At 37.6% G+C, this 26,039-nt stretch overlaps 1 long non-coding RNA gene across 4 annotated transcripts; it reads left to right on the forward strand.

Moving 5' to 3' along the window:
- The first annotated feature begins 3,145 nt into the window (after positions 1-3,145).
- On the forward strand, positions 3,146-24,213 carry LOC121659622. 4 transcript variants are annotated; one of them, XR_006014393.1, is made up of 4 exons: positions 3,146-3,229; positions 7,098-7,240; positions 9,610-9,737; positions 15,591-24,213. It is a non-coding gene; the product is annotated as an uncharacterized LOC121659622 (long non-coding RNA). The 4 variants fall into 4 exon arrangements; XR_006014394.1 differs by lacking the exon at positions 7,098-7,240 and adding an exon at positions 11,731-11,895 and having other exon boundaries at positions 3,149-3,229; XR_006014395.1 differs by lacking the exon at positions 7,098-7,240 and having other exon boundaries at positions 3,149-3,229; positions 15,591-16,273; positions 22,585-24,213.
- Positions 24,214-26,039: the final 1,826 nt, after the last annotated feature.

Below are 26,039 nucleotides of genomic sequence, written 5' to 3' on the forward strand. Positions count from 1 at the left end.
TATATCTCAGGATCCCCCACTCTTACCCACTCTTTTCTCACATATGACAGCAACTATTTCTCCTTTGGGCAAATGGCTGTGAGGGGAGGAGAGAAACATGGGCTCTACTGACTTTTCTTGCACACTGCTTTTTGTGCCCTGAAAGAACAAACCCAACATGTTCCAGATTCTAATTCCTTATCTACACAGCTGTTTGTGCACGTATACTAATTTAGGCAAATTTTCTAGCTGATTACAACTATTCTAACCTGGTGAGGGGTGCCATGGATAAATCATTCATAGAATCATGGAATATCCTGGGTTGGAAGGTACCCACTAGTGTAGGGACTTCTGGTGGGTTCGGGAGATCTCTATAAGCAGATCTTGGAACATGCGGTTTATTGCAAAGGGCGTGGGTATAGGGGCACTGCTCAGAGCTGCCAGACTCAGCTCTGAGCAGGCCCAAGAGAGCAAGAGAGTAAGCGAGTAAGTAAGGAGAGAGAGAGAGAGAGAGAGAGTGTAAGAGTGTGCGAAGAGTAAGAGAGGAATGGAATAGAATAGAATAGAATAGAATGCTGAAGTTCTGGTTACAATACAATAAATCATCTTCTGTACTGAATATTCTAATTGTCACTAACCAATCTAATACAAGATACAAATCCTATAGCATTTACATACAGCCTATAAGAGTTCTTATATTACCATAGAGTGTTACATCTTAACTTCTAAAAACTACTCTTTGGACCCCTTCTGCTGAGCTAGTAGGGTCTGCTCTGACCCTTGGACCTGCCTGCAAGCAGAGGGTATTGTTCAATCAAGAGGGGATTACCTTCAGTCGGCCATACCATTGTTTTCCAGTTGTTCAGTAACTAAGACTTGGTATTTCAAAAGTGGCTTTCATTTCGATGTTGCCTGTAGTTTTCATATTCCCAAAATCTTTTGTCAAGCAATCATATTTATAAGGCTTTCCTGTTTCATCTTCCCCAACACACTAGTATAACTAAATTTGAGCTCCTGGCCCTGCACAGGACCACCCTAAGAATCACACCATGTGCCTGACAGTGTTGTCCATATGTTTCTTGAACTCTGTCAGCCTCAGTGCTCTCACCTCTTCCCTGGGGAGCCTGTTTGAGTGCCCAAACACCCTCTGGGCAAAGGGCCTTTTTCTAATGTCTAATCTAACTGCCCCTCCCATCCCCACCCTTCTACCCAACACAGCTTCAAGCCATTCCCTTGGGTCCTACCCTGGTCAGCAGAGAGAAGATTAGCAGTGTCTAATACATTAGCAGTAACTAATCCTCCTTGAGAGGGATGTTCACAACTACAATGTAAATTAGTCTCCAGGGATCTGCTGAAGCAAATGTGGAATGCCAGAAGCGGAGATGCAAGAGGCAATGTCAGAAATAGAAGTGGTAGTGGAGCAAAAACCAAGACTTCATCATGAAAATGAAAAGAATTAGACAAATAGGTTTTATCCAAAATTGACTATTAACATGTAAAGCTTTTAGATTCAATATCTCTGTCCACTCAGGGGCAGCTTACTGTCCTTCTTTCTTCTGCAGTGCTCTTCAAGGTAACTTTACTTGTATTTTAACTAAATCAAATAAGTAACAGGCATCTTAAACATCTAAGACAGCCCACAATAATTTTATTTATCTTTTAGTGTTTGAAATAACTTTTTTTTCAAAATTCCTTGAGAGATTCCAGGCATCAGACTGATAATTACTGAAGAGAATGTTTTGAAGATTGTAAAGCTGGCCACTCAAAAAATTGATGGATGTCAGTTCTGTTTGTCTGTTTAACCTTATTTAGATTATACATTGATTTTGAGATAGTGTTTAATGATAAAATTGCTATCCAGTTTTCTGCCTTCCTAATAAAAACAGCATGTTGTGCAAAGGCTCCGGTATATACTGATGTAGTGATAAAGCAATAATTTAAATTCCATATTAAGCAAACAGAGGGAGAAACACATCTGCAGAAAAGGTCTAGTTTACTGAGGATAGGGTCTGATATTGTAGATAAGTTTATCTAACTCCTGTTTCCTGATCTTAGACTGTATGTCCCATCTGCATCATGGTGCTGGCTTATTGGCTTTTTTGTTTGTTTTATTGATTGCTTTTTAACCCCAACTGTACATGGAATGAATGTGTGAGAAAGATTTTTACATGTATATGGGTCAGATTACTTTTTCCTGCTATTTTTATCTTTAAATAGGGCCTTAAAAACTGCAGAGTTAGCAGAAGATATGCAGCAGAACTGGGAGTTACATGCTTGAAACTACTGAATCAGTTTCGCTTCAGACACACTTTGAATTTTCATTTCTTGTTTTGTTTTCTCTTTCAAACGCAGAAAATTTAGCCTTCCCAGAGAAGGGTCCAGTCTTAAACTAGATATCTACCTCCTGTTTCCAGGAGGTAAAGAAAAATAGGAAATAGGAGTAGGAAATAATAAGAAGTGTCCAATGTTTAGATTCGCTTGGTATTTGGTCCATCTAAGGAACTAATTATTGATGGTCATATGAGATGAAACACAGAATGTATGAACTTTGTAACAGATTCTAAGATTTCCTGGGTGAATAGGCTCTTCAACCCTTTCCTTAAAATTCAGCCATTCTTGTTATTCCTGTGGACATAAAAGAGAAAAGAGAAGAGAAAGTCAGACTGTAATGGATTATTTAGACACACAGCTGGGAGTGAGTGACATGTTTCTAATTCTGCCTGATAGGCACGATAAGGCCTGATAGGCATGATAAGCATGATAGGCAACTGGAGAGCCAGCTGAGATGTGCTTAAATTCTCACAGAATCATGGAATAAGCTGAGTCGGAAGGGACCAACAAGGATCATCAAGTCCAACACCTGGTGCTACACAGCACCATGCCCAAGAGTTCAGTGGAACTCACCGCCTATTTAAAAGGTAGTGGAATGCTCCTGTTCTGCACAGAAGGAGCATCAGCAGGATAAAACACAAATTTACAGACAGAGACTACTCAAGAGAGCTACATCTCCAAAACTGAGCATTACATCGAGCGCACGTAGATACTGGAAAGCAGCCTATTGTTCTGTCTCTAGACACAGTAAGAACTGGGAAGAGTAACCCTGGTCTTGATCAATATGTAAAGATTCAAAAACCTGGGGAATCATTCCTGCTTTGGGTGATTTTTTTCTAGATGTGAAGATAAATCAGATCTTGATAAGATATATTTCATAATTGTTTGGGAACAAGAAATACCAAGGCCAGCAGATCAGGTATGTATGTTTTGGTTGTGGTTTTGGGTGATTGGGGGGGAGGGGCATGTTTTGTTTTGGATTTTGTGTTTCCTTTAAAAAGCTCCTATACTGTAGGACAAAAATCCTTAGAGATATAAAAATATATTTCCAAGACATCATTAATAGAAGAGGTAATGTATCAGCAGATTATGAAACAGAGAAGAGACTGGAACACAAGTAATAAAAATAGTCCTGCCATGCTCAAAAAATACCTCTCAATATTAATTTAGGTAGATCGGTGGCATTTAGTATTCTAGGAAGTTCAGTAGCTAGATTTCACTGGGAGGAGATGGTCACAAAGTATTTGTCCAACTATGGCAAAAAAAATCATCCCCTAGCTATTGAAGAGGAGATTTTGTGGCAAAAATATATGTGTTTGATATTCTGTATTTATTGAGAATTTTTTTTCTTTAAAAAGAAGTTTGTTTGGCTTGGAGAACTGTGGCTTTGCTGGCTTACATTTGGACTTAGCTCTGTACCTGAAGTACAATCCCAAATAATATAAATAGTTGAAGCTGTTCAGGTTATTAAGGTATAACACAGAGGATAGTATAAGGTAGGATGAAATTATATAGGAACATAACTAGACACTGGTAAGTTCTGAAATCAGTTCATGTAGCAGATTTAAAGTACAACAACAAATAAAAGACTAAAGAAAGCATATAATAAAGTAAGCATATAATTAAGAAGTGTCTTGTGGGATGTGTCAATATGATAGAAGTGATTCCTTGACCTATAGAAATAAAATTATGTACAAAAATTTGTGAAAAGATATGTTTTGGGGAAAGTTTTTGCCTATTCACTTGCTTTCTTAAGGGCCTTTCTTAATAAGCAAAATTCAGAACAGGGAACAGATACCATCAAAACAAAGAGTTTGACATTCTTACACAATTCCAGCAGAAGACAACTGTCCTGACATTCAAGCACAGTTAGTGCCAGACAAAGCTGTCACCTGATGCTTGTAAGCAGGCCCTCGGGAGCACACTTGCACAGAGGCAGAATGATCACTTGAGACTCGAGCATAGGTTTCCAAACCATGGACTGACTGAGCAGTGGTGTGCAAAAGCAGAAAAAGGATGTCTAGTTTTACTGCATGCAAGGAAGGATATATGTTGCTTTTTTTTCCTGAGGGAGACCAGGTTTGATAGAAAAAGTTCATGAGTTTTGAAAGATGACTGCAAAAAATAAGTTAAAAAAGGCTTCTGAATTTTAGAAACTTTCAGTTTCAGCTGTATGATTTACAAGCAGAGATGGAAGAGGAAAAGACTTTGTGGGAACAGGAAGCTTGTTTTAAGCTTGGGATAGAAATGAAGTAGGAAGACATTCAGGTCCCATACTGGAGCTGGGTGAGCCTGTTCAGAAAAAATTCTTCACGAGGTGTGACCTCTCTCAGAGGATATGATCTGTCACTGCAGAAGCCACAACATAAAATCAAACTGCCAAAGATAGTGATGGTAATTAATATCTTGCCCTTATGACAATGTTGAAGATCTTTCTGACACATATTATACTGTGTTTAAGAACAACAGATTTCATCCTGTGTTGATTTCTGGTTGCAATTTTCTACATATGGTAGTGCCAGAAACACAAATGTTAAACACAAACTTAGGTCAGCTAAGTCTGTGGTTAAGTTACAGGGTAGTATCCTTGAATCTGATCCTTTCACCTGTTCCAGTGTTGTTCAAGTGAAATCAGAAATCAGATCATTAAACTCTTTAGCCAAAACTCTTTAGCTGCTGTATGCTGTTGTAAATACCGTAAGAGATTGGGTGTGGAGTGCTGTATAGATATATATGCATATATATGGAGGGAGGATAAAGCTAGGCCCAATATATAATTTTTTTTAACAACATAGAACTGGTTTTATGTGTATGTTATTGAAATTCAAATAAAACATAAGAATATGGGCAAAAACACAGGAATCTTTGAGGAATTTTGCCTTATTCTGGGGATGTGGTAGGTAAGCAAAAACAACTGTGTAAAGAATAGAAAACATTTTCAGAGCCTTCATCAAGAGAAGACAGGAAAGAGGTGGATCCTGTGTGCCTGTCTTCTAAAAAAGAAAAAGCTGGATACCAAAAAGGATCAGAGGAGGTTCTGAGCAACAAGACACAGAGGAAATATATAGTAGTGTGCACTGTCTCTTTGTAAAGGGTTGTTGAAGGGCAAGTAATGTGTAACTTAGTGTTGTGAGGCAGCACCTCTGGAACATTCTTGTAAAACTGGTTTGACGTCTGTACACAAGGAGAGCCAATATGGACATAAGGACAAATGTAGGCCTTTCCTCTTCCTCTTCAGATCTTAGAAAAATATTTGTAGCTTGCTTCATAAATAACAGAGGTTTGCCTTAGAAATTAGTCCAGGACAGAAGTCTCATTACCTGCAGTAAAGCTGCACATTCAGGGCTGATTCCTGGATCTGTGAAGGCCAAAGAAAGTTGTTGTGTCCACTGCAGCTTCTGCCCTTCTAGCATGGCCTGGTTTTCTGTCAGGGAAACCCAGATGTGGCTGGTCTGTGACAAGATCCTTTCTTGGATATGTACTGGGGAAAATGCTAACTCTGAGTGATCAATGGCGCACACCATCCCTTCAGGGCCAGTGCTTGCTCAGAGACATTAACAGAGTTAGAGACATTAACACCTAAGAACATTACTTTCCCCTGGAGGCTGCCCAGTTTCTGACTGTTTAGTCTAATCCTTAATTTTTGGTCCAGTTCTAATGAACCTAATCTGACAGCACCTAAATTATTTCTTCTGTTTCATTACCAAATGTACTCTTCTCAGCTCAGCAGCTCCATTCCCTGAAGCCCTGCTAATCACCAGTCCTTTTCTCCTTGTTTTGTTTATTTCACTTAGGATATTTTTCAATCCTGTTTTCTTCTCTACAAGATCTGTACCACAATTTGCTCTATCATCCATTTATTTGTTCCCATTTTTCCTTGATGAGCCTAGGATTTGGATCTTGTCTCCTCTTTTAGGTCAATGCTTAGACTTCACCTCCCTATTTCTTGCAGGCTGGAGAAGCAGGGTGTACCACAGACAGCCTGTGAAGAGACAGATACCCTCTTATTTTTTCCAGTTCTTGCGTCTGTGCAATCCCACTCCTACTTTCCTGATGGTGAAAATTGCTAAATGGAAAATCTGACTTTCCATTTAGTGACTCCGTATCTTTAGTTTACATTTAGGTTATATGAGCCCATTGCTGAGCCCATGACTCACTGCAGAAGCTGTGAAAGAACATATGGTCTAGAAGCACTCTGAAGATATGAGGGGACTGAGCACAGTAAACTGCCCCACAGATCTGGTGCCTGCCCTGGTTGGTCTGAAGCTGTAATAAATTCAAATGTGCGAATCTTTGTTTCCTCAAGTTATTATTAAGCTTCTATAGGTGCTGTCAGGCCCCTGGGAGCACTAAGAGGTCTCAGATACCCTATCCAACCTCAGCTAGGGCCCTTCACCCTCGCCCTGCCCGGGACTCTGATTTAAGCTTGGGCTGGCAATCTGGATTTAAGGTATGACATAATAGTGCCTGTGTTAAGACCTTCTTCTGGCCTTGTCTCCTGGCTGGATTCCCTATACAGACTCCAGCCCTAGTTCCTCACTTGCTTTGTCTGTGACTGTCTGAAGACCCTATTAGCAGCCCTAATATAGAGCAGAGCAACCACTGGGAGCAATATCACTTGTGACTTCTCAGCCCTGAGGGAGCAGCTATCCATTGCTGAGCCCTGACACCCATGTGACTAGTCTGAAGGTCAAAAGGAAAAGGCATATATCAAATGCGAGTGTTAAAACAGAGCAATGATACTAAAAGAGTACAGAATTATCTCAATTTATCCTTTCTTCTGGCAGAGCTTCCCAGTGTGCAGCTCCATGGCAGCTTTAACATCACGAGGAAGTTATTTATGGAAGGCACTGTAGGTGGGAAAAAGAAAATTCCATCCGTTCGAAGAGCTGGCTGCTAATGCAGTTACTCAGAATGCTAGATATCTCTGGTAGGTGTTTGTCTTCATGGCAGATTTCTGTTTAATATTGTACTACTTCCTGTGGTGCACTGACTCTCTCAGCCCTGCACTTTACTTTACTGACCTTGATTATGCACCCTTTTTGTGGGTAATAAGTGCAGGCTTCAAAAAAAACCCACATCATTGTACTTCTTAATTCCCTAGCCAGTTCAAGATCCTTTCTCTCACAGAAAGTGTTTGAGATTAGTATGAGACTTGGGTTTGCCTGAAAAACTAATGAAGCATTTGTACCTTTGGCTTGTGGGTCTTTTATTTAATTTCAATCCTTCCTCACAGCTTGGATCATGGAGCTGGAGCCAAGGGAGCAAGTGGGCATGCCTTCAAATTGTAATTTGCCTTCAGCTTTTCCTGGCTCATGAATGCAGTCCCTGAGTGTCACTGCTGAAGTGCTCCTATTCATGCTGTGTCTAACTGAGCACTTATGGCATACTGGTATAGGCACCTCTCTTTGTTTAGAAATGTGAACACTATAGTTTTGTACAAAAGCTATTACACTGGGTAACTCTGGATTGTCTGAGGGGCTGGATGTTGTCATATCTAAAGAACTTTTCTTCCTTCTGGTTGCAAAACTTCCATTCAGCACACTTCTTACTCTTTCTGATTCTTGTAATCTTCCTCTCTTCCGTCATCATTGTTTTGCCTACTTATTATGGGTAGGAGGCTATTACTATATTTATAAATGATGAATTTTCAAAGAAGAGAAGTTTTGGATTTTTTCTGTGATTTCTTCTATGGTTTACCTCATTTGCTGTTTATATCATCTAATCTTTCCAATCATATTATTCTACTGCATGTCTGATCATATGACTGTATCATTTTACAAAATTGCGATCCTCTTCTCCTTAAACACAAGAAGGGTAGTGTGCAACATTTAGTTGTCATCTAGTGAATAAGGCTTTTTCTTAACACTTTATTTTTTTTCCTTTGACTTGCATTTTTTTCCCCCAAGCTTTCAAGCAGAAATAGAAGCAGCTGTTGAAGTGTAACTTCTCTTTCCACATTTTTTCTCTTTATAATTAAAGTTGGTTTGAACATTCAGTATTTATATCTGAATTTCACTCTCTAATGTGGGATTGCATCTCAGTTGGAATGATCTCAGGTGGAAGATTTCACCAAGGGAGATCTCACCCCGTATAAAACATATGTGATATGTATTAGGAGGGAGTGGTGTTAGCAGATCTCAGTGAAATACTTTCAGATAGTAAGATGCATCTTTGTAATGACTGCTTATGAATGATTACACTGGGTTCCAGGGCAGCAGAAGGTTTATACATTTGTGGAGGGGGAGTTTATTTTTTATTTTGCATTTTATTTTATTTACAATCAATAATTTACTTACAAGAATGATGGAAGAACCATTAGGCCATTACAATTAGAAATTCCAGTGATTCGCAAAGGATTCTTCCCATGTGAGTGGAGTCCTACTCGACATTCTTGCTGTCCATAGATTCAGAAGTAAGTAATTTTTGGGATAGGGATGTTGAATACTTCTGAAAACAATGATAGTTACATGAGTCTTTGCAATCTGTTGGATATGAAACTAAAATGTGCTTTCATCACTGTGGCCTATTGCAGCATCTTTAGTATGGCAGGTAGCATGGTGTAAAAGATCTCATTCACCCTCCTTCCCTTTAATTCTCTTCAACCCACTGCAGCAGATCACACAGCCTAGGAAATGATGTGGTAGTAGTGCCTCAAAGAAGAATCTCAGAAGATCTGAGGGATCGTAGCTTTTAGAGAGATTGGGAACTTCAAACTTCACTAGATTACTGGGGTAAAGCCAGTTACTAGCATTGACATCTGACCTGCCAGAAATGTGTCTATCTCAAAATATTTAACATAATTTCTCACATTTACTTTCTGAATCACCTGTTTTTTCACAGTGTATTTCCAATGGCATCTGTATCAAGTAACCGGGAAGGTTCAACCTATGAACATTAAAGATGGGTGACTACAGGATTTTATATTTGCAGAGGAGAAAGGATTTAAAATTAGTTGCCTGCATCCAGTTTCCTAGTTGCTTTTCCAATATTTATTCTCATAGCATTACCTCCTGCTATTTCAATTTACACTGCCCGTTCTGGAAATTTCTGTTTCTCTGTAAAACTCCCGTAAAGCCTGGCCCATTTCTTTGCCACGTAAATAGAGCATTTACAAAGCTGAATGTCTACTGTGGTAGTAGCTGTTCATATTTGATTTTGTCTGAATATCAGAGTCATACTGAGCAAGGTGGGAGGGTGAATGTACCCTGTGCATTTGTAATGGTTTGGAAATATAGTCATATTCTCTTTCATTTACTGAACTGGCTTTTTTTTTTTCTTTTTTGGTCTGGAATGCAGAAGAGAGGCTGCTCTTCCCATAACACTCTGGAACAGCAACACAAAGTCAAAGAACTGATTTATGCCTTATTTCCACTAAGTCATGCAAATTGGAAAGCTTCAAAAGCCTTAGCAATCTGATGCAAATGGTAAGATTATTGTTGGAAGCTGATTTTCATGTGTATATACTGTATGCATGCCTTCAGACAATATACAGACCTCTATAAGCAAAAAGAAGTTGCATGCATTTATTAATGACTAAGGACAGCCTTGTTTTCAAAGGGGAAGCAAAGAAATAATTTTGCCATGAACAAGCACATGTGGAAGTAAAAAGAAGAAAAGATTAATTGATCATTTTCTGTAAGATGTATTCATGTTTTTTTGGAAAAGAATCAAAAGAACATATCTAACAAACCCTGTATACAAAATAGGATTAAAACTGACTGTGGTGATTTAGCCCCAGTGAGCAACTAAGCACCAGCAGCTGCTCAGAAGGGGGAGATAATTAGAACAGTAAAAGTGAGAAAACTTGTGGGTTGAGATAAAGACAGTTTAATAGGTAAAGCAAAAGCCATGAACACAAGCAGAGCAAAACAAGGAATTTTTCCGCCACTTCCCATGAGCAGGCAAGCGTTCATCAGGAAAGCAGGGGTCCATCATGCATAACTGTTAGTTGGAAAAACAGAGGCCATCACTCTGAACATCCCACCCTTCCTCCTTCTTTCCCCAGCTTCATATGCTGAGCATGAAACCACATGTTGTGGGACATCCCTGCAGTCTGTTGGGGTCAGCTGTCCTATCTGTCCCCTCCCAGCTTCTTGTGCACTCCCATCCCACTCGGTGGTGGAGTGAGAGGCAGGAAAGGCCTTGACCCTGTGTAAGCACTGCTCAGTAATACAAAGGCATCTGTGTTATCCACATTTTCCTGCGCAAGTCCAAAACAGCCCCATATCAGCTACTGTGAAGAAAAGTCATTCTATCACAGCTAAAACCAGCACAATGCCCTCGAAATTAATATTCAAAATACATTTTTTATTGCTGAGGGAGCTGGGGTTCTTTATGCTGGAGAAGGCTCAGAACAGACCTTATTACTCTCTCTGGTGAGTGGTGCCTTCAGTGCAGGTATCTCGGGGCGCAGCTGCAGTGGGAGCTGCAGGTTGAGTTCTGGGAGCCCGAGACAAGAGGCCATTAACTCCTGACCCTTTGCATAACAAAGGGGCTGGGGACCTGTGGCCTGACCAGGTGACCAGGCAATAGGAGACACAGCAGGAGGCGTATAAAAACCCAGAGATCACTTTGTTTTGTTGATCCTGATCTTGTTCCTTGTTCTAGCAGACCCCACACTGTTATTCTTTTCCCTGGCCCATGTATGTCATACATATAACTGTTTAAAACTCCAGCTGTCCACATACACTACACACAGTGCAATCCTTACTTTATTGTAAGAATATTGTAAAATTAGCAAAAAGCATAACTACATTGCATCACTACTCATACTACAACTAGGTTTTTATTCTGGGTTTACAGTCAGGATTAAAATGCACCTAGAAAGAAGATTGCATTTTAAGTAGGGTCATCTGTAGAATCATGGAAAAAGTAGACGTGTGTTTTGGAAAGCTACTCACTGATTCACAAAGAAAGGGGACAAGACCATTGGAGGGGTATGCAGATGCAAATCAGAAAAGGTAATTTAAGAAGACCTCAAGAGGAAGTCTTCTCTGTTCTTAGAGGCTTTGCTCGCACCACTAAATAAAACAGAATTACCTTGTGGAATCAAGCACTAGTGTGTGACTGTATGTATAATTTCTTTATTAGCACAATGACTAACTGGCAGGAGTTAGAATGAAGTAGAAATATTTCAGAAATTTGGTAGATTTGCTTCTCTCTCCTTTGGAAAGGAGAGTGTTTAAGCAGATGAATATGAACTAGAGCATAGTGGCACATGTAACTTCAGGGTTAGAAATTTGCCCCAGCCTCTTTTAGTTTCTTTTGTAGATGTAATCACAGGCCTCAGGAAGGGAACAGAGCATGGATAATCCTGTGACAGCATTGCTGTACTGAGAAATGGATAGTAAAAAGTGTAGTCATTCAAGGTAAAGTGTTGATTAAAGATCTGATTTCAAGCTTATTCTGCATTTTCAGCACTCCTATGAAATTCCATGGGGGCTTTAGAGGTGCCTTCTATGCAGACCCTAAGGAGAACAAACAGCTGCCTGCCCTTATAGTGCATCACTTCTAAATACTAATGGGATTTGCTAACAGGAGAAAAATAATTTGCACCTGTCTATGCCATCTTCAGAGCATCTGGTCAGTTTAAACCAATTTACATCAATATTCAAAAAGTGTGAATATTGATGTAATATTACACTTTGAAATTGGTCCATTCATTATTTATAATGGATGTTGCTATGTGCCAGTTTCTTTATGGACTGGCTAGAAGGAGGTTTACTTGTTTCTATTGACCTACAGTAGTGTGGGAATTCTGGATTTTGCTACAAATCTGCATGAAGAACACACTTTCCCACTGAAAAAAAGCTGTTGATAATTGAATAAAATGAAAATTCTGGTTCTAAATTATTTTTTCTGCATACAATTTTTAATTGGGACACAAAATAGTCTTGAAATATTGTATGAAGTTAAGTTTCACAAACATTCACCAGTTTAGGCATTTGGAATGAAACTTTCCATCCGAAAGACTTGTCTTAGCCTAAATTTCACTGGAAATCATCGGTAAACTGTGCATGGCCATTTTCTAGTACAAGGCTGAAGAAAACTGCATTTTCCTTTCAAGTTAAAAACAAGTAAAAGAATTGCAGTGGTGTTGCTGTCAAGCTTTAGTAACTCAATACGGAAAAGGTGACTTGACATTTGGCACCAGAGCAGGACTGCATTTTGAGTGTGCCATTTACCAGCAAGTAGCTGTGAAACCTACTGGCATAAATTGAATCTGTAGGGCAGATCAATATGCTGGATGAAAAGTCAGTGATATGTTCTATGAAGTGTGTATTATGTCCAAGAGCAGAGGCTGTGTCATGGATGAGTTGCCAATCATTTCTTCAATGTTCTTGAACATCAGGAGTATGTCTAGTGATTCTTTGATGTTTGGTTTATTATTTTAAATCAGAAGGCATGTTCATCACTAAGACAGTAAAGTCAAGTGCTGAAAAATTAGGAACTGATAGGGTTTATGTTTATTTGCAGCCTTAACCAAATACATATATATTAGGAGAGTATTTTGTTTTGTGTGCTTACAGTGTTTTGTTTTGGTGGGATATTTCTTTCATTCAGTGCTCCTGGTAAGCCTGATGAATCATCAGGGTGATTCCAAACCCTAACACACAGAACCACTACTAAACTTAGAAGATAAGTAGTGACAAGACAGGGCACAGGAAGAGTACTTAATGCTGATTGCCTTAGAACTGTAGTGTGATTTTAGGCAAATCAATGAGACCATGTTTTTATAGTTGTGATCCCTGCAAGTATTTAGACTCTTAATCAAGAACAAGTCTGGGCTTGCACGGAGGCCCACAGAGATCCATGAGATCTTCAAAGCACCTTTCTGACTCCCTGAAAATTTCACAGACAAAACTGCAAACAATGAACTTGAGATTAAGTCTTGACTTACTCATTAGCTGGTTGCCTAGTTGCTTGTCCACTTTGAGCCAAGAGTAGGATACAATGCTCTGAAGGATGGAGCCCCTCAGAGGTGTCTTAAGCGGGATCATTACGGGGATAAGTATATTGAAATGTACTTCCAGTAGGAGACTGGCTCTGGCATTTCCCAACTCAGCAGGCCTAAATTTTGCAACTCTTGAATTTTATGAGCATTGTGAAACTGAGAAATATTGTGGAGCTTTATAATTTAAAGGTAAAATATACTCAAGTGAAGAATTTTATAATAATTTATATTTTAGGGAACAAGGGCTTTTCCTAGTTTTTTTGCAGGTTTGCTGGGGTTGATTTTCAAAAGTAGGAGAATTATTACTTTCTTTTCTTTCACCCTTTACTTGTTTTCTCATTTAAGTTTGGGCACCATGTGGGATGTCCTTTTTCCATTTGTTTGGTTCCATTCACAGTAGGTTGTTCTGGTCCTTTCTCCCTCCAAAACTTTCTACTACTCAACGCTTGTAGTATTAATTTTCTGATTGAGTCACAGCTTCTGCTCTGCAGTGTTAAACAGTGTCATCGCAGAAGAATATCGAGAGAAGGCCAGTGAAGAGAAGGTGAAATTAGTGAAGTGGAGACAGGAGGATAAGGCAACTGGTGTCTACCACAAACTGGGTCCTTCTCAGTGTGCCTGGAAACTAATGGAACAGTGCCAGGAAGTGAAGTCCTGCAGTCTTGGGCACTCTCCCTGTTTCCCCAATAATTGTTGAGTCTGTAAAAATAAAGACTTAGCTTAAGGTGCACTGGCCTTCCTACCTGCTGACCTTGTCTCCCTTTGTGTGAACAACTGATTTGTTGCTTGCTATTTATCAGCATTTCAACAGATTCTCAAGTGCTTTTTATTTTTTTCCATTACTAGTTAGAAAACTGTATGCACTGAAGCATAAGGTGAAATCTCATCTTTGGCAGTTACTTGGAGACTTTCAATAGTTCTCCTTAGTAGTTCACTATATAAGCATGATTATCCCATTAGGAAGAGCCCTGGCAGATTACAATGGCTACTGTCTCTAATTCATGCCTGCCAAGCCTGTTCACTCAGCAGCAGGTGACATTTCAATGACAGTTTGAACAAGTCTCACCATTAGGAAGCATCTTGTTGGTTCTCTCATTATAGCAACACCTGATTTCCTTCATTAGCTAGGAGACTTCTTTTTCAGTACAAATATCCAAGAACTGGCAATAACTTCAGTCCTCTGTTTACTATTAGGTTATAGAAATTGTTTAAAAGGAATTTACTGGGCAAGATATCTACAGCCAGAATACTGGTCTTTCTTTTTGTCATACCCACTCATATTCCCAGTAACCTGAGAAGGACGACATTTTCAGTTGTATTGTTAATAAAGGCAACATCTTTGCTTAGTCTTCTTTGATTTATGTAGTTCCTTGCTTTGCTTCCTGAACAGAGAAAACAATGACTAACTTTAAATTAATGGTTTGAGTTTTAATTTGAATTACTTTCTGATATGGTACATTAATTCTCATCACCAACTGCGGTGTCATAAGTCTTCAGAACCAATTGAGGTGAAGCTAGAAAATCTTACACCTTGCTGGGGTCTGGAGCTATAGCATTAAATTATTGTTTTCTACTGCTTTGCGATCTGAAGGTACTTTAATTTTCCTGCTGTCAGGAAATGATGAAGGCAGGAATGCACTAAAAGCTTTTAGTTCCTTGTAATTAAGACACATTGGTACAGCTGAGTAAATCTGTTTCTCTCTACACACTATCCAGTTCTGGACATCTTTCTGTTTCAATGCTATTCATTTGTCCCCTGTAACACTGTGGTTGATGACAGCACAATGAATCCTTGCCCATTTTTATTTGGTATAGCTGAAACCTGTGTGACCTACATTTGCCCTTAAGACAGATTTCTATACAGAGGTGGTAGAGAAGTAGTCTGAAAATGGAAGAGTTAGATTGTGTATTGTATCAAAATATTATAATTTTTTCAGAACGAGTCACTCCTACTTCACCATCTTGGCATAACTTTCAATAAAAAGCTTGGAGGAACTGTAACATGAATCAATGAATGGAGATAACTGAATTTATGTATAAACCAAAACACTGATACTTAACATCTTCTGAATCACATTTGCTCAAGCAATATATTAAAATTAGCAAAAACGTAACATGGCGAGGTTGTTTCTTTATGAATATCTTATGGTACGTGGCAATCTGGTCTAAAGTGTCTCATTATCTCTATTCATAGGATAGTTTATGAACTTGTTTACCACAGAGAATGAAGAGGTTTCTTGTAAAATTTGTCCTAATTTAGGTGAATGCTAGTGACAAAAAATTACATTATATTTACTACAAAATCCTCCTTCTTTCCTCGCAGGTTTACAAAAATGAAAGCAGCTGAGAAAAGAAAATAAATTGACCTGCAGCATGCAAAAACTGCAATATAAACCAGTTTCTGGAACACTACAGTTTTGCCAGATATTTACAGTTTAAACTTCATTGTAAGATACTCCCTGGAATGCCAATGCTCCCACAATCTCAAAAGGATCTCCTGCTTTAGACTGAGTTTTGACAAGGATACAAGCAGTATGATGCACTTGTTCAGATATCCAGGGAACTGTTTAAATTCTCAACAGTTCTCCAACTATTTAAAATACTTAATATTTTTAATAAAAAAATTCAATATGTGCCTCAGCTTTTAATTTGTGAGCATAGCATGTCATTTACATGAGGGAAACTTGAATTCTCCTAAAAGAAAATAGAAGATTTAGATAAATGTTAAATACTTTCAGTGCCACCTATTGGCTGATAAATTGTTTCAAATGAACATCAGCTTCATAACTGTGGACAAAGTATGTAGGGCTACTTATAGTAATATTTCTAATTCGTACTGAAGGTAAAACCAGCATCAGGGTCTATAATCATATTTGAAGACATTATTCCATCTCATAGAATTTAAAGTCTAACCACTTTTTTTTTCTTCACAGAAAACAACAAATCCTGGAGGATGCTTCAGACATATTGTGGTGGTATCAATGTTCTAACGCATTTAGAGAATAGGTATGGTGTTGGAAGATCTATGAAGAGGTCAGGAAGTGATTAAAACTTGTCTTTTTAGCCTGGCAATAGGGTTTTACTTGTGTGAACCTATCATCCAATCAGTTTAGCTACAGTTAACTTCTCTGTAAAATTTCAAGTCAAAGACACTCTTCACTGCATCTCAGATCCCATTTCTGGAATATACTGAATTCTGTGGCATCTCTCAGAACTTAGGCCACAGAATTAACTTGCCACATTGATAATTTCATCAGGAACATGAGGAATACCATTCAATTACATGGTTAAATGTAATCTCATGATTGTTTTCTAGAGCAAAATTTGCCATTCTGAATGAATGATGTTTATATATTTTATCATTTTTTTAAATGTGTATGTTTAATAACTCTCCGAATGATCTTGAGTTTAGGATTTTAGGTAAGCTATCTAGAGGCTCTATTTATACAAGGAAGGCTCATTTGTTACATACATAGTTATGAAGCTTGATATTTCCTTGAAGAAATGATAATTCAAGTTTATAATTATTTCTTTGTTCTAGGAATTCCACCCATAAGAATGATTTATACTTTTTTCCTCTTTATGCTGAGGTTTTTTGTTTGCCTCCCAGATAAGTTATGTCACAATAGGGAGATGGAATTATGGCTCATCTTTTCAAAGAACCTAACTGCTTTGAAAACAAGGCTTGATCATAGTGCCCTGTGCCAGAAAGGGACTTAATATCCCATACAGCTCTTTGTATTTGCTGACACTTTTTTAAAGAAAGAGAGTCACCTTATCTCTTTGATAAACTAGATATTTTAAATCAGCTGCTTGGGAAAAGAGCAGAGCTACACCTATGCCCAGAGAGTCCAGCCACTACAGACTAAGAATGGTCAGTTCTGTCCTTGGAGAAGGAGTTTAGTTAATTACCTTAGAGCTTACAGTCTGCTTAAGGTGAGCCTCTGAATTCCTTCTATAGTCAAAGACAACCTCTCCAGGTTGGCAGCTTGGAGAGAAATCCTAGTTATAGGACAATGATCCAGAACGGTAAAGTATTTTTACAAGGTGACTATCCTGTATCAGGAGCTATTCAGGGAATGCAGGTGACCTTAAATTTAACACTAAAACTTTTTAGGAGACTGACATTTTGAAATGAATCTTATCCCGACTGTCAAACGTTTCAACTTTGAACAGGTCCTTTGCGAGCATTTCCAATTGTCTCAGTTTCCTACAAAAAAAAGAAAAAATTGCCAGGTCTGTGTTATAAAACTAATCTTGGGATAAAGTTGCCAGCTGGGGGCAGACAGGACAGGACCTTTCTGGCTGAGGTCCCAGAGATCATGGAACTGGCCCTGGCTGTCGAGGTTCACCCTGCCTGGCCCAAGGACAGCCTCCACCATTGCTGTCCTCATAGTGCACTGACACTGTCATTAATTTTGCACTGATTTAATTCATCCTTTCAGGTCTTTTCTACTCCTGGCATTAATTTTTGCTTCTCCTTTCCCCTTATGCCCTCTCGGAATCAGACTGCCCTTTTTTGGCGCTGAAGTGCAGCTAAGCAGCCTGAAGGCTGTGAACTTTTGGCCACAGACTCAGAAGCTGTGACAGAGGCTGAGTCAACAAAATGACTCAAGGCCTGAAACACATCAGAAAAAAGAAAAATTAATCTGTCCCATAGGATTTGAAATAAATTAGGTTTTTAACAAATTACAACAAATCCTTGGCCAAAGGAGAAAAATCCAAGAATGGGAGCAATGTTTTTCTTCAGGCTAACATGGTGAAAATAACATGAGCTTCAGTGCTAAACTATATCCATTGGTGAGGGAAGAATACAAAAGTGCAATACTTATTTAATGACAGAAGAAAATGTCTGACTCAGTGTTCCTCTGAAGCCCAGCTTACTACAATGGTGGTTGTACTTTAATTCCCATATCCAAACCTGAAACTATATAGGCTGAACAGAAACAACCCTCAGCTGTGGAAGATTATTTCCTGGCTAAGGGCAAAATCATATAAGGACATCTAATCTCTAATCTAATGAGTACTAGAAAATAAGTATGGAAGCTCATTTGCAGTACTTCTGATGTTAGAAGCTTTTGCTTATGAGTCACAAGATTTTGGTGTTGTCATATCCAAAACAAAATTTACATTTTAACTAGTGCTCTGGATAAAACCAAATGAGGACTTGGAATGCTATTTCTTAACAGCAAAAAGCCACTCATAACTTACATAGCTTTTTTTAATAAATGTTTTGATTATTAATAGATTAATTTATTTAGCTTAATCAGTCTCTAATTTCCAAAACAGGACAATTTTTCATGTTAAATTTTCAAGCACATATACATCTGTAAATAAATTTTTTTGGAGAGTTGCCCATGGCATCATCCTCATTTTAGTACTTCCCTTTCCCAAACAAACAGAAACCATGTAAGCCCTACCTTTCAGGTGGGTTCTTTACCATTTTTCAGTGTTTATATCATTTGACTTAGAAAGTCATTCCTCCAATCCCATATTCAAATAAGTTTTAACAATTTTCTAAGTGAAAAACATGTCATTACTATGATAAATCTCAACTGATGACAACACACTGCGCAACTAAATTGTCACTCTAAAAAACTCTTTATTTAACAGGGTTTCTTTGGTCATGATACTTGTTCAAGTATTATGAAGTTCATAATAAATTATCTCCACATGGTATTAACCATGTTCATGTCAAAGACATAGGTCTCAAGTGTGTTGATTTAAAATTTCTACAAAAAATGTTTAGTAGAATCAGTGCCTTGAGAACACAGTAGCAGTATAACTTCAGCACTAATTTGCTGTCACCAAGACTGTGTAAACATATGCACTGAGCTGCGCTTTCTTTAGATAGTGGTTCTGGGCTGTCTCTCTGCAAAGTACTTAGGTACAGTTCACTCTTTGTTAAAGATCTCTCAAACAACCAGTGTGCTAGTTGGAAATAAAGTAATAAAAATCGAGTAAGACTTCTTTATACCCACCAAACTGCTAATTCTGTGTTCTCCCTGCAGTTCTTCACAAAGATTATTGCTACACAAATTCGGCTCAACTTCAGTGGAATGTCAGGAGGGAAAAAGAGAGAAGTGTGGGTTTATACTGTTGAAGATTCATAACTATGGAATAACCTTGTATGAATCCTATGATTCTATGCTTTTTAGATCCAAGTTGTGTCTCCTTTTACTAAAAACGATGATTCTCAATCACAGCCAGGTACTTGTTCTGTATCCAGAACAGTTCTACAATGTCATAGAATCATAGAATCACTGAATGGCCTGGGTTGGAAAGGACCCAAAATTTTATCTAGTTACAAGCCCCTTGCCATGGACAGTCTATCACTGTTTATTAATCAGAGAAAACTATTTTTATATTTATTCCTGAATGTTTTATAAGAGGCAAGTTGGAATTCCAAGTTTTCAGAAATTGGCAAGTGCATAAAGAGTGAACTAGACTTATTTTGAGAGGGTTCTTTTAGTTTTGTCTTTAAAAAAGTTAACTAGATTATGGGGTTTAGGTGAAAATGTTATAACTTTATTTCTGTTTTAAGTCAACTGAAACCAGTCTATTTGTTGACGAGCCAAATAATTTATTTGTTTTAGCTTAAGACATAGCAATGTTTGTAGTCCAAAATTATGTTCCCTGGATATCCTTAATGTGATGCTGTTGGTTTGTTAAGTGTATCCCACGAAGAGATGAGAACAAGAAAAACCTTAGCTATCTTTCATAAAACAGCTAATATGACAGTTTCATGGTATCTAAAAAATGTTTACTACCATTTTAAAAGATTATGTCAGGAAAAAATTCAAATGCATGAGTGTGCTTCTGGACAGCTTGCCTGTTATGTCACACAGCTGTGTCACTTACATTTTTTTGTACAGATTTATGCTGTAGAATTCCAAAATAAGCAAGATTCCAGGCCAAATGGATCCAATCTGATAATGCATTCTGAGAGTGGTACAGTTCCTTTAATTCTTGTTTAAAAAGGCTTCTCAGTCTTCTTCTGAGTACCACCAGAGTGACTAGACTCCCTGCTATTACTGAAGTGTCAGGTTGCTTAATATTTGTACCTCATGTTGTCACTAGGATAATGTACCATTTGATGTGCCCACAAGTCTTTAAAGTGGGAATTATTTGGTTATTTAAATAGTAGCTTGTTTTTCTGTGAAAGTTTAATAATGATGACTGTTCTCAAGGAAAAAAAAGAACAATCCCTCAACCCTTAGAGTGACTTAGACTAGCAGCTGGCTTAGTCAATTAGCTTACAGCATCATCTCTACTGTAATGGTGTTCTTCTGGATCTTGACTTTCTTTTATGCCTGATTCTGGACAGAAAAATGATAATGTTTGTTTTATTAATTTGTATGACACAGATTACCCATGAAAATTCTCACAAGTGATGCCTTTTTGATGGAAATAGACTCTTCTTGGGTCTTTTCTGAAATACATCTTGGTGTATTGATTTAACAGTTGAAAAAGACGTGATAAGTCAGCAAAAGGAAAAGCAAGCCCTAGAAAATAAATAAATACATATTAAACACAAATATAATTTCTACTTGAATAGATGCATCATATTTTCAATGTTTTTCAGTGTTTTCCATATAACACTCTAACATTGTCCTGCTATTAATTCAAAGAAACCCAATGCAAATTGCTTCAAGACAAATAGCAGTATCACTGCATAAGATCAACTTCATATAACTATGTTTTAACTGCCTTAAAGTCAAATATGTCTCAATGCTTCCCTCCACTCTGTGCTCTTTTGGAGAGCAGTTCAGCCAGAATCTGAGTGAATTGACATCTGGAAGTACCTGTCTGTCTATTTGTGTTTGCCTCTCACTTGGGGTTAGGTGAGATGGGGTGCCTTTCCCTCACCTTCTACACTCACTTCAAGGTTATTTGAATGAAGTGAGTATAGGAGAAATTAATGTACCCTCCACGTTTTAATAACATATTTTATGGGTAAACACAGTTCTATCTTTTTCTGATATTAGTTATTATTTCTATTTTGTCATTACTCTCCTTAAAACCACTAACCTTTTTAATATTTCCAGTTGAAAAAAACCCCCCTCTTATATAGTAGATGAGAACCTTATTCCATTGTAAAGGTGGAAGAAATGCACAAAAGTGCTACATATTCACATTTTTATCAAATAACCGAAAATTTTAAAAAATCTTTTCTTAATTTAATTATAGCAAAAACATAAAATCGTATTTACTGTTCTTTTACAGCTGACAATTGAATCCCTTGTTGACTAAATTTCTCTGCCTAAACAGATCCACAATGACATATTTGGGAATCAGTCTTTTATCATCCACAGTGATGGAGCTTTCACTGTGAAAGCCATGATGATTACTGAAGTACAGCTTGACTCTTTTCAAATTTTGCAATGTCTTATAAAATAAAGGAAGATTTATTTTATATTTACACATATGCTTTGTAATTATTTAATCAACCAAATCAAAATTTTACAAGTAAAAAACATTTGTCATTTCATTATGCATTGTTTGAGGCTGAAAAGGCATTTGATTATCATAATTGAGTAATGGATATTAGCTACAGTGGTAATCAAAATAAACACAGAGCATTTATATAGCATCTTTTCATGGTCCTTTTCTAAATTATATAATCCATGTACAAACTGCACATGAATAAAGTGCTAAGGTTAAACAAACAAGCCTTTAATGATCAGCAATGGTGAAGTCAAGAGGTTTCTTCCAGACATATGTCTCAAAGAGTACCTTTAACTGAAAAAGCTAAACATTAGGTTTTGTCAACATTAAATATTTCTTGTCTCAGTTCTCTAGAGTCCGTAATTTTTTTTTTTAATGTTTAAAAGCTTAACTTATTCACTCCCACTCTACAAGGTGTTCTACAGAATCCTTTCACATACTCAAGAGATGCTTTCCAGTGGTGTGTGATTAGTGTTAAAGTGTACTTGGCCTTGTACACAAACATGAAAGACACGATTATATCAGTCTGGAACTTTGTATTAGAAAAAGCTGGCTTCCTTATGATGGCATTTGTTACACTAGTTGCAGGTGTGCAGGTTTTTTCTCTTTTTATTTCTGATTAAATTGCAATATCAAAATGCCCCATTTAGGAATTCCATTGAAATGATCAAATATAATTTTTTCTGTTTCCAAAACTTTTGTGTAAGAAGCTTCTATATTTCATGTATTTTTAAATAACAAGTAAAAGGGCTGTAATAAAGTTATTCATTCTTATTACCCAGAAACACATTTTCTGATATTCTGTAAATGCTCTGTAACAGTCCCTTCCAGTACTGTTTGAAACAGATAAAATGTTTCTTCCGTTACAGATGAGATCCTGAATCCGTTGCAGAAAGTGGGAACGTTGTGAACTTCACTTGGGCAGGCTTTTCAGATCAGGTTGTTGAATGTTTTGTCTCAAATGCAAACATCAGATACCAAGTAACTATGCTATAGAAGTAAAATTTTATGCAGGCTGAATCTTAATTGAGGGACCTGAGTAAGGTTTAATTCTAGAAATCTGGAGACTGCACAGGGAATAGTTTGAATATTCAAAGATCCAAGTACCAATGGTTTGAATATTTGTGGTATTTCAAGGTTATCATGAAACAGTATTTCTATTGCTTGTTTTGTACCACATGGTTATGACTATGGAGAAATACTTTTCACTTAGCCTTGTTTTCATGTTAGCAGTATCGCTTTTCTCATTAAGTTTAGTGAAGACGTATAACATGTATAACCATTTTTCTTATATAAAGCTGGAACACTCATTTCTACAAGAGACACTTATATAGCCTGCAGTACATATAAGCCTTGTTAGAGCAGTCTAGGTAATTGTAGTCTTTTGCTGAATTTATGCAAACAGACACGCTACACAGAATGAGAAGAGAGGCTCTTCAGGAAAGCCATTATTGTCTGCAATATTTCTTTTGACCCTTTTTCATTTCAGAAGTGGCATAATCTTGTACTTAATCCCACTGACCCAGGTATTTAAATCCAGTGGACTTTAGGCCATACAAAAATTCTAGGGAGAGGCAGTATCTTCAACATGCCAATGTAAAATAAAGGATAAGATTTCAGGGCTTTTTCACTATGAAACTGAATCAGCCATCAAACAAAAAGAATGGCTCTATGTCTTCTGAGCTAGGTACATTCAAATATTGCTATTTTTACTAGTCTAGTCTTTGGGAACTAGGTAAAATGGTAAATGTCAATTTATTTCCCCCAAATGATTTAAGGAATAGTATACTTGTTTTACTGTATTCAAACACCTCCAGAGAATAGATAGTAATACATTATGGATACCTGGTAAATTCCAGAACACTTTAAAATACATAACCATTGCAATTTGTGAAAACATTTTCTGCCTGTTTGGCCACCTCTATGTAAACTTAATAGTGAAAACCATTAATCCCTATAATGTGGTTACTGTTAATATGTATTTTCACTTTAATCTCAGAAAGTCAGAAAAAAAAAAAGGTTTTAGGTTATTTGAAGAATTTAGAGCAGTGGCAGATAATCTGTAATTTGAAAGAAGAAGAGCTGGATATAAAGAAATGGTAAAGTTTTGCCCTTACTTTCCTGATTCCAGTTTAGGGTTGGGGGGGGCGGGGGTTTTGTGACATTCAAAATGAAAATATGTACCTTCTTGCAATAGGTGTTATGCTATACTGGACTCCTTGTAAAAGTGCAGTTAAGGAGGAATTTGAAGAAGAGGGAACTTCTCAAGCTGGCTCTCAATGCTAATAATTGAGGAAGTTAATGGAAAGGTCTCCAAGAGTGTAGGTGTAGCTTTGTGCTCTTAATAACTCTAGGTGTACCTGGTCCTATTGCTGTATTTGAGGAAATATTTCTCAGAAGTCACTTACACTATTCTAGGTTTCACATCAGGACGTTTTGCAGTTTTGTGGCTGAATCTTAAATAAGTTTAAAAAATAAAAAATTTGGCTTGTGCTGTATCTTGCCTACTGTACACTACTGTGGCATACATTTTGAAGTAGCATCATAACTGGCAGATCTTTCCATCATTTTGACTGGTTAATGAAATATTTTTCTCAAATTCCCACAAGTAAATAATGAACACTGTGATTTACATGCATATATGCACTTTTGTCGTGGATATTAGACAGTAATACAGAATTCATGGTTTATCTGTCACAGTCCTTGCAATACAGCACTTCTTCCATGAAGGATCTATTAGTCAGACTAATTCAATTCTGTCCATTCCTGCTGTCCAAAACATTATAACTCCCCTTGACAGAGGTGTGTTCTGATGCCAAAATTTTGTCAATCTCCTTTTCTGTTCAGTAATTGAAACCTGACACACTTTGCATGCCTTCAATGCCATTAACTGTTGTTTTAATTCTAGGTAATGACTGGGTCATTCAAGATAAAGCTTTTTACAAGGCTGATTATTTTAAAATAAATTTAAATATTATACACAGTATCTTTCCAAAACACTTGAGATTAATGAAGGGTCTTAGTAGCATAACTGACAGTTTTAGTTATTTGACCTCTATATTAAATATAATGACATCTGCAGAAATTTCTGTGTCAGAGCCATGAGTGCACCAAGATACTGGTGAAGTACCCTGGCAAATCTCCCCTGAGGCCTTTACCCATGCATCCTCTGCTCTCTGACTTGGGGGCTGCATCAATCTCAGACTCTTGCCCTTCTTGGTCCTTCCTGAGTTATGATGTAGGTTTGCTGCCTCTGGCCCTGCCATTCAGGCAGAGATTTGTAAATGGGTCTCTTCTGTGCTGTGTGGTAGCTCTAAGCTCTGAGGTGTTGGAATGAGACTTTCATCTGAAGAAAGATGGACCTACCCCCTGAAGAGGGTTTGCAGTTCAGAGCAAGGGGGATGCAAATCTAAGCAGTAGTTATTAAGACTCAAGTCTCTTCTGAAGTGGTTTCTTTTCAACTAATAATTTAGCTTGTTCTATTCCCTAGAAGTCTGTTTCTGAACCACCCAGTATTGAGCATATTCTTCAATGAGTAAGAGGTGGAAATTTATTTCTATCCTGCCTAAGAGTATTTCATCCCCCCACCACTACATGCCCTAAAAGCTGCCAGCAGAAGTGGGTGGAGAGGTATCTTTTTCTTGTGTAGCATTAAGCAAAATAGGAAAAACAGAATCTGTTGCATATAAATTGCTTAAATAATTGGATGTGGTAAATTCACCTGAATACTAAATACTGCATTACACAGTTTTCCATAGCGAAAGTCTGTGAATCAAATGTATGATTTCCAAGCTTAAGCTCTTCTCATTATCCTGCAGCTTCTTTTTTCTTTGCAATATTATTTCACACTAAGCCATGGAAATATTAAGAATTGTACATTGTTCTTACAGAAATTTTTCCCAAAGCCTAACAGTACTAGAGGAAGATGAGAAGTGTGCATGCCTACTTCTTGCCTATAAAGATTAAATAATCAGGGCCATTATTCAGGTTTATCTTCTCTTCATTCTGAACAGTGGTCATTTGGCAGTATTTACAAACATTATGACTTGTGTGCCAAGTAAGGATCTGTAACTGTCACTGAATTCAACTGCTTTCACTGTGCTTCTACTTATAATGGATCACATTCAGAAAAGTAGAGGCAATGACTTATGCTGTTCATAGAGGGATTTAAAATACAAATACATTAGGCTACTTGCTGACCCTCCTGAAGGACACTGTAATGGTGAAGAATTAACAGAGGAAAATCTCTCAGCAAAGTGAAAGGTAGAAATGAGTGCTTTTCTATCACCAAAACCCATGCTATTGTCCAGGCCAGGAGGTTAGC

This window comes from Corvus kubaryi, unplaced genomic scaffold, assembly GCF_017639235.1.
Source record: "Corvus kubaryi isolate FWS band 111438036 unplaced genomic scaffold, C.kubaryi_AGA036_p1.0 137, whole genome shotgun sequence".
NCBI lineage: Eukaryota > Metazoa > Chordata > Aves > Passeriformes > Corvidae > Corvus > Corvus kubaryi.